The following is a 10,165-nucleotide window of genomic DNA, read 5'->3' on the forward strand; positions in this document are numbered from 1 at the left end:
TAACAAACAAATGAAATATTTTTATGATAAGAATTTCAAATCTTTCAAGAAAGAAATCAAAGAAGATCTCAGAAAATGGAGAGATCTTCCATGCTCATGGATTGGCAGAATTAACATAGTAAAAATGACCATCCTACCAAAGGCAATCTACAGATTCAATGCAGTCTCCATCAAAATCCAAACACAGTTCTTCAAAGACATGGGAAGAGCAATTTTTAAATTCATCTGGAAAGTAAGAAAAAACCAGAATAGTGAAAACAATTGTTAACAATAAAAGAATGGCCGAGGGAATCACCATCCCTGACTTCAAGCTCTACTACAGAGCAACGATGATTAAACACTGCCTGGTATTGTTAGAGAGACAGACAGGCTGATCAATGGAATAAAATTGCAGACACAGAAATAAAATCACACACTTATGCACACTTCATCTTTGACAAAGAAGCCAAAAATATACAACAGAAAAAGAGAGCATCTTCTATAAATGGTGATGGTCTAACTGGCTGTCTGTATGCAGAAAAATAAAAAATTGACCTATATTCTTCACTTTGCACATATCTCAAGTCCAAGTGGATCAACATAACATAAAACCAGATACACTCAATCTAATAGAAGAGTACATGGGAAAGAGTCTTGAACTCTTGGCACAGGGGAAATTTTATAAACAGAACTCCAATGGCTCATGGTACAAGATCACGAATTCATAAATGGGACTTCATGAAATTGGAATGATTCTACAAGGCAATGCACATAGTCAATATCACCAACCGACAGATTGGGAAAAAATATCTTCACTAACCCCACTAACCAAATCTATTCCTCCTCTGTCACCTATTAATCGCCAATATCTCCTCAGCTGGGGATGGGACTTTGTGACCACCTCCCAGATCCATGCTAAGATCTTCACTTTGAACTTGAAATATGAAATTAACATTATCTTCTCTTTATTTATTTTTTGAGACTATAGGCTGTTCTACACAAATATAGAAATGTATCTCCATATAGATGTAAATACTTTTAAGCATATTAATCTATTTTGACTGATTATTAATGTAGAAGAGGAATAATGTAATATGGGAAGTTAAGTACTGAGGGAGAAAAGTTGATACTATCTGTTAGTATGGGGATTATATTACCAATACCTTTTTTTCAAAAAGATGTTGTCAAGGTAACTTGTATATGGTATATATCGACCTTTGGTGCTTTTTACTCTAAGGTGTTACAGAATTCTTTTGAAATAAAGATTTGACTCCACGTGATGACTTATTACATCATGTTATCACATTCAATATAGAAATTGAAACTATGAAAAGCAGAATGATAGGGACAATTGTTATGCGGGTCAGTACAAAGATAGAGTGATGTCATTAAAGTGACATAATGACAGATGAGATTGGAAAATATCAATGACAATACTATAAAGGTATATTAAAACAGGGACTAAGAGCTGGCATGATGGCTCAGTGGTTAAAATTATGTGTCCGTCTTACAGAGGTCTTGTGTCTGGTTCCTGACACCCACATTCATTGACCCACAATTGTCAGTAATTAATTGTGAGGCAGCAAATGTTCTTTCCAAGCTTCATTAGTCACTGCACATAAATTGTGCACAAAAAGAGAAACACACAACATATATATAACCAGAATTATAAAAGTATCTTAAATCATCACCATACTTAATTGCAAGACACAAACAGAGCTAGAAAAACAAAAGTGCATGATAATGGAACAAAAATTTACATGTAAGCTAATGGAATAATATATAGACCCTGTTGTAAAATTATACATGTATAGACAACTAATGTTGAGTAAGTCCATAAAAGCATACATTGGAGAAATGATAGATGCCTAAAAAGTGATTCTTGGAAAAATGGCTATCCACAAGTAAAAGAATTACTTCTGTTCATCCTGTACACAAGGAAAGTCCTAGTATATCAAATGACTGGATGGAACAACCAATACTCTAAAACTAATAGAGAATAAAATTAGCTAATAATATCAAGGTACAGGCATTACAAATGTGTAAGATATATGCTCAAGACAGAGGTAACAATTGACAGATGATGTTTTAAAACATCAAAATATTTTTATGTTGAAGGCTAGATTCAACATACAGGTACCCGAGGAAAGCAGCATGATATGAGTTTGGAGATTGGAGCCAAAAGCTGATTTATTTTGGCTATTTAACTCTCTCTCTCTCTCTCTCTCTCTCTCTCTCTCTCTCTCTCTCTCTAAATATATATATATATATATATATATATATATATATATATATATATATATATATATATACTGGGGCTAAAGCTCATGGCTTCTGGCTAGTAAGTCCTGCCAATAGCAGCATGGGGTTAAGACTGGTACAGAGAGAGGCTGGTAGATCAGTGGAATAGAACTGAAGACCCAGAAATGAACCCACCCACCTATGGTCATTTGATCTTTGACAAAGGAGCTAAAACCATCCAGTGGAGAAAAGGTAGCATTTCAAAATATTGGTGCTGGTTCAACTGCAGTTCAGCATGTAGAAGAGTGCAAATTGATACATTCTTGTCACCCTGTACAAAGCTCAAGTCTATGTGGATCAAGTACCTCCATATAAAACCATATACCCTCACACTAATTGAAGAAAAAGTGGGCAAGTGCATGCAGACAGGAGTATGATATAGCTCTCTCCTGAGAGGCTCTGCCAGTGCATGACAAATACAGAGGCAGATGCTCACAGCCAACCATTGAACTGAGAATGGGGTCCCCATTGTAGGAGTTAGAGAAAGGACTGAAGAAGCTGAATAGTTTTGCAAGCCCATAAGAACAACACTACCAACTAAATAGAACTCCCAGGGAAAAACGACTATACAAAGAGTACACATGGACAGACCTATGGATCCAGCTGCATATGTAGCAGAGGATGTATTTGTTGGGCACAAATGGGAGGAGAAGCCCTTGGTCCTTCCAAGGCTGGACCTCCCAGTGTAGGAGAATGTCAGGGCGGGTGGGTGGTTCTGTGGGGGAAAAGGGATAACATTTAAAATGTAAATAAAAAAGTATCCAATAAAGAAAAAAACGTAGTTACTTGAGCTCTTTTCTCTTTTGCTAGGATGGTGTGGGAGTCTCTCTGGACAGACAAGAGGCTCTGAGCTTGTGAGCATTCCTTATCAAGACTGAAAAGGCAAAAAAAGAAAGTCAAACACATTCATACACACACACACACACACACACACACACACACACACACACATTGTATGAAGCAGAAAATGGCTACATTGAACTTTTAGCTTTGCTTTCAACATTTTATACTATTTTAGACAAAAAATTTTCTATGTAAGAAAAAAATTACCTCATAGATAAAATATTGCACAAAATGGTAGTTATATAGGATTTCTGACAGAAATCATTTAGTAAGCAAGTGAGTTTCTTGGAGATGACCCTTTTGTATGGCTGCTATGAGCACACTCTGGAGAAACACAGCCCCAGAGACTTTGTCCCAGTATTGCTTCTTACTGCTGATATGACATTCTTGCCCCTCTTATATAGCCTAACGATTACTGTGCATCAGCCCACCATACTGTGCAAAATTTCATGAGTTAATGCTGTCTAGATGAATTAACGTCTTTATAGAATTCCTGATTTGATTAAAAAATGTTTAGGAAGAAAGTTAAAAATAGTTTTAGTTGTTTTGCTGGAAAGTTGTAATGTAGTTAGAATCAAAAATAGAATGTGACTCTTCCTCCTAGAATAGGAAATACAGAATGGATAATAAACAAGACAATGAGCTTTCATAAATTACACTAAGAAAAGCAATAGACTTCAGGCAGATTTGTGATCAAGGAAAAATATGTCTTCTAGGTCAGGTACAAGGATGAAGCCACACTATGTTAAAGCAAGTTCATGTGAAACTGTTGTTTTGAACTTATAATGAATGAGCTTATAGAATAGAAGTTTGAACTTATAGTGACATCACTGTATAACTCACCTTTGTGTAACAGTTTCCTGTGAGGTAATTCTTTCTTACATCCAGAACATTTTGTCTTAAAAAGTCATCAAACGCTGAAAACAATAATAATGATTTGGTGTAGCCCTTTTCTGGTTCACCCAGTTTGCTTGAGTCTGTCTATGTGTTGTGTCTGACTTTTTTCTTCCTTCTTTCCTTCCTTCCTTCTTTCTTCCTTCTTTCCTTCCTTCCTTCTTTTCATTCTTTCTTTCCTTCTTTCTTTCTTTCTTTCTTCCTTCCTTCCTTTCTTTCTTTCTTTCTTTCTTTCTCTCTCTCTCTCTTTCTTTCTTTCTTTCTTTCTTTCTTTCTTTCTTTCTTTCTTTCTTTTCCTTCCTATTTGCCTCAGGAAGAGTTAGCAGATTCTTAGCTTCTCACCTGGACTTCAAGAGCCTTCCCCACCCCACCCGCTGCCTGCATTGAATCAAAGAGAAAAAAGCCCAAGTAACTAAGCTGTTTTTTCTTAATCCCCTGCTCTTAACAGCAGGAGTTAAATTACAAGAAGGCACCAGCTTTGGGCCCCACAGAAAGACTTATATTGCCAAATGTCAGGAGCTTTGAACCTGAATTGCTGACACCATACCTCTTCACTACCTCCCTTGGCTACCTGGATGCTGCTTGTCATTGGCAAATGTTGCTAGTAACTTGAAAGTAGTGTTTCATTGTATAAGCTCTTTATAAGGTCAAAACAACAGTTTTGCATGGCCTTGATGTATCTTAGTGTACACCACTGGTGGTCTTTTTCTTGAACCTGACTTAGAATGATTGTTGAGAGACAAAAAATAGAAATATGAGTTGAAATATCCATCTTCAGGGAAATATACAGAATTAGAATATTGAACTCTTACAGGTGGATGATTACACTTGGTCTGCACAAGAGTGGCCAACAGCTAAGAAGTAAAGGAAAAGTAACTGAGAGTAATTACTTTTTACTGCTAAGTATTTTCCACTGAAAGAATCAGAAAAACTGTGCTCAGTGCCTTCAATTGTATGCACATTGGTAACTTCATTGAACTCCAGAGGACACCTTCAATCCAAATGTCATATAGATGGCCCTGAATAAATCATATGGATCACATAATAAAACCAAAAGTCCCAAATCTGGAAAAAGTAAACTTAGGGTGAGAAATCTTTATAGAGGAAGAAGAGGAATGAATAACGACAATGTCATACATACATGCATGAATTTGTCAGACAAACAACTTAATGATAAAGGAATAAATAAATGAATAAAGTGGTTTTCAAATTGTGAAACAATTCATCTATCAAGGAGGCAGCCTATGAATAGTAGAAAGCCTTCAATAGTTACAAATCTGAAATAGAAGTAATATCAAGAAAATCTAAGGAAACTGTGCATCAATGATTAACAGGTATTTTTAGACTAGGATATTGAGTCAATGAACATTGATGAGTATGTATCTCTAGAATAGGATATGAAGACTCTTAGATGTATTACCCAAAATGGTAAAACTAGGTCATGTGGTGAATGATGTACTTAGGTTTTTCAGGCACCTCCACATTAATTTCAATAGTTGATGTACTGGTTTCTATTTTGATTAGTAGTGAATAAATGTTTTCTTTGTATACACCTATGTCAGGCTTTGTCCTCTTTTGTTTCTTTAACCTTCCCCATTTAGAATGTGGTGAAACAATACTCTAAAGTATATATACATTGTATTTCTCTGATATCTAAGGATGTTGAAGGTGGGCATGTTAGAACATGTGCACGTATAAACTCACGTGGTAGTTATAGCATGTACTAAACATGTGTAAGCACAAGCCAAACAAAATTGCATCATGAAGAGGATAATTAGGCACACAATCCCATCCCTAGTTGTGGTGTTAAACTGGCAGTTAGTGGAATAAAGGTATTTGGTTATTTAGTAACTATACTGTAAGCTCTTCATAAACAGATACTAGAGGTGAGTAGTCATACATATTGAACACACAAGGGTATTGCTACAAATATATACATGGCACATTCATACATGTTTCAAATATGTTACAATCCATTATTGAAGTGTACATTATTACTCTCTAAATGTACATCTCTTATGAATTCTAAGTATCTGTTCTGAATGATAGAAATTTCATCATGCTGGATATTGAAGAAAAAAAAAGAAATGTATTTCTCAGGTTAGCATGTCAAGAGTCTCATAGCAGCATCGACTCAGATTAAATAGTTTCCTTGTGGCTTACAATATATTCAGAAGACCTCACAGGACTAGAGAGGAATCAAAGGGACCCTCATATGAATTGCTGTAGGGGAGAAATAGCACATAGAATGAATTGAGCCAAGATCTCCTGATAAGGTGATTGCTCTAAGACCTATAATCATTCTCCTAAATTTAGCACCACAAAGATTCTACAACCCCTGAATCATCCTGTTGGTGAACAAGCTCCAAATACACGAAATGTCTGGTTAATATATCAAGTATTTGCCAACCACCAACACACTTACCTTGAGAGAAGAGTTCTTAGACTGGGGCCCTGTTATTAATATGAGTGAATTCTGCCACTAGTATAAGGAAATGCATATAACTTTAAAAGTACATGGAATTCTAATCAAATATAAAACACTTGATGCTTATTTTCTTCACAAATACAAGGAAAAATATCTAGGCAATCTGTGCTGTGCCATGGCACAAGAAGCTACAGTTTACATAATTACAGAAGGTCATGAGAAAGCATCTGTTTGACTGATAGCACTGCACCTTCATTTCTGAGTCAAATGCAGAAGAGTGTCTAGTTTAGGAAATACCATTAGTCACTGTGTGGTTGACTCACAAACAAAGGTTTAAAATCTATTTATCAGTAATTTAAATTAGATCAAATATAAAAAACTGGTATGATATCATAACATGTGTTTTTGAAAAATAAACTCATTAAAATTAAAAAAGTTGGATTACATTTTTTCTTTTTTTCTGATAACATTGAATTACATTTTAAGCACTAAAATGTCTTATTATGAAAATAAAATTTAAAATCAGAAGTGAACAGAAAAAGGAAAGTAGATCAAGAGACACAGAAAGACATAAGTTGTTAATGTTTATTAGTTCATGATATAACACCAATGACAGCAGTTTAGGACAACTATTGCTTAATTGAATTCACTGGTTGTTTCAGAAACACATTAAATATAAACCCAACATAATTGATATAATTTTATTTTATAATTTATTCACAAAATATGCCATTAAAACATTAAGCAATACTTTAGATGTTAAAATATTATATCACTCTAAGAATTAGTAATTTTAGAAATCATAATATGTTCATTCAGTTAGAAATTATCTTTTTAAATGAATATAAGTTGTACAAAATATTTGGAAATATTGTTTGATTGATAATGAAAATTATCTGAATAAATGTATGCTCATAGGTACATGCATATAACCTCAAATTCATACATACATATACATATATACTAACAGTTAACTGTATACTTTGAATAAACCATTCATATCTGTATTAAATAGTGTCCTGTCCTGCAGGATGGTCAACGAGGGTTCAGAGGGTACCTGGAAGAAAATGAGGGACCAGAGACACAAAGAAGGACACCAAGACAAGAGTCTGAACAAGGTGACAAATTTATTTTTTCCCAAGGCTGAATTTATACCATAGCAGGGGTAACAGAGGGAGGGGGGAAATGGGAAATATATACATAGGCCAGGGACACTGCTCCTGTGGTCAGGCAATCAGCTGACATCAAAAGGATATCAGAAAGGTCACAAGTTTGTCATATCATTAGGCACCCTGACCACCACAAGTTTGTCATATCATTAGGCAACCTGATGACCAGATGTTGGTTTCTCAGAAAAGTCACAAGTTTGTCATATCACTAGGCATCCTGATCACCAGATTTGTATTAGTCTTCTGCAGCTGGTTGGTGATTTTCCATGAACCCAGTCATACTTAACTTTAACTATAATATTAACATCAATAATGGAGGGTTTTAAGGGCATCATTCCTAATAAAATAGATAAAATATCAGAGTATGATAATATATAAAATAAAATTGTGTAAAACATATCAGTTTACATATGTATTTTAATATAATTTTTATACAAAGAAAGCAGGAATGACCAGATGTAACAGAGTCATGGATAATGATCATGAAGGAACTTGTAGTTGGGAAATGCCAGGCAACTAATATAGACATACTTGTAAAGAACTTACTGGGATTAATAAAAAAGAAGTTAAGCTCATACTATATATTCAGGAGCATGTAAAAAAACCACATAGGGCTCATCAAAAGAAGAGTGGTTTTTGACTCTGGACTCAAGGAAGTATGCTAAGGAGATGTGGTCCAGCTTATACCTGTGCAAGATGGAGGCACTGGCCCAGACAATGAACCCCACAAAATGGAAAGCAGAAACTAACAGCAATGTTGTATACATCACTGGTTTTATTAAGGAAAATTGCATGACAACATCCTGTATCTTTGCTTGCTGTGTTGTACTTGTTGTATTATGCTCTCACATATACAAGATTTAGACTACTGACAAACATGCACAGGATGCAGCTGAGGTACATACAAGACCAAATATATTTGTATACTCTTCATTGAACTTCTACCCATCTAGAGTCTCAAAAGCTGATGGTGATAGCCTGCAAGACAATTGAGAAAGTAGTAGTGTCTGTGCACTCACCTTTGCCCACTCTGTGAATATAGCAAAGTCATTTGCATCCAGAATCATTGAAAAAATATTTGCAACAAAAAAATGCCACTATTTGAGGGCAGTCCTTTGCAAAGTAGACTTAAGATTTTGGCTAGAGCATTCAGTTTGTGTACCTTAACCAGTACTCCTGAGGTCAATATTATAATACTGGAAGAGATAGGAAATACCCCAAATCCAATGACAGTCTGTGATATGAAGATAACTCGTACTACAAGGTTACTGGCTGTAATTAGGTAGCAGGTCCTGCTGTCAGCCTAAGGTTCCTGCATGGGAATATAAAGCCAAGACTGCATTTATTGTGTTATTCAGAATATGTCTCACTATAAGTAATCAGCTGATTTTACTTTTTCTGTGTGATTATGCTAGTTCAGTAATTTGTATTCATACATCATACACAAAGCTCAGCTATGAATATTTTACAGCATGTGGGGCAGCAATTAATGGGCTGAAATGGTTATAAAAATTATAAAATAAAATTAAAAAAGATATAATATAAAATTAAAAGAAGGATTGAATGATGGTTACAGAATCTTTGCAAATTTACACTCTATTTGACTGAAATGGAATCTTTTAAAATTTTTTTTATTCACTTGAGTATTTCTTATTTACATTTCGAATGCTATTCCCTTTCCCGGTTTCCAGGCAAACATCCCCCTAATCCCTCCCCCTCCCCTTCTTTATGGGTGTTCCCCTCCCCACCCTTCCCCCATTGCCGCCCTCCCCCCAACAATCACTTTCACTGGGGTTCAGTCTTAGCAGGACCAAGGGCTTCCCCTTCCACTGGTGATCTTACTAGGATATTCATTGCTACCTATGAGGTCAGAGTCCAGGGTCAGTCCATGTATAGTCTTTAGATAGTGGCTTAATCCCTGGAAGCTCTGGTTGCCTGGCATTGTTGTTCATAAGGGGTCTCGAGCCCCTTCAAGCTCTTCCAGTTCTTTCTCTGATTCCTTCAACGGGGGTCCTATTCTCAGTTCAGTGGTTTGCTGCTGTCATTCGCCTCTGTATTTGCTGTATTTTGGCTGTGTCTCTCAGGAGAGATCTACATCCGGCTCCTGTCAGCCTGCACTTCTTTGCTTCATCCATCTTCTCTAATTGGGTGGCTGTATATGTATGGGCCACATGTGGGGCAGGCTCTGAATGGGTGTTCCTTCTGTGTCTGTTTTAATCTTTGCCTCTCTCTTCCCTGCCAAGGGTATTCTTGTTCCTCCTTTTAAAGAAGGAGTGAAGCATTCACATTTTGATCATCCGTCTTGAGTTTCATGTGTTCTATGCATCTAAGGTAACTGAAATGGAATCTTAAAACTGGCTGAGTAAGTGAGAAAGAGACTTAAGTGACCCAGCACTCTTTGTGCCTGCTAGCTGATGCAGTTTTTACTCCAATGTATTTAAATATATTATCAGGTTTTATGCAATCCTAACAATATAAACCAAATAAAATGAAATAATTTTATTTTATAATTTATTCACCAAATATAAGTTAAAAAAATAAGTAATGTATT

General features: G+C 35.6%; 1 pseudogene; it reads right to left on the reverse strand.

Annotated features, from left to right (window-relative positions):
• On the reverse strand, positions 7,952-8,932 carry Vom1r-ps18 (vomeronasal 1 receptor pseudogene 18; annotated as a pseudogene).

Source organism: Rattus norvegicus, chromosome 1 (assembly GCF_021556685.1).
Source record: "Rattus norvegicus strain SHRSP/BbbUtx chromosome 1, alternate assembly SHRSP_T2T, whole genome shotgun sequence".
Lineage (NCBI taxonomy): Eukaryota > Metazoa > Chordata > Mammalia > Rodentia > Muridae > Rattus > Rattus norvegicus.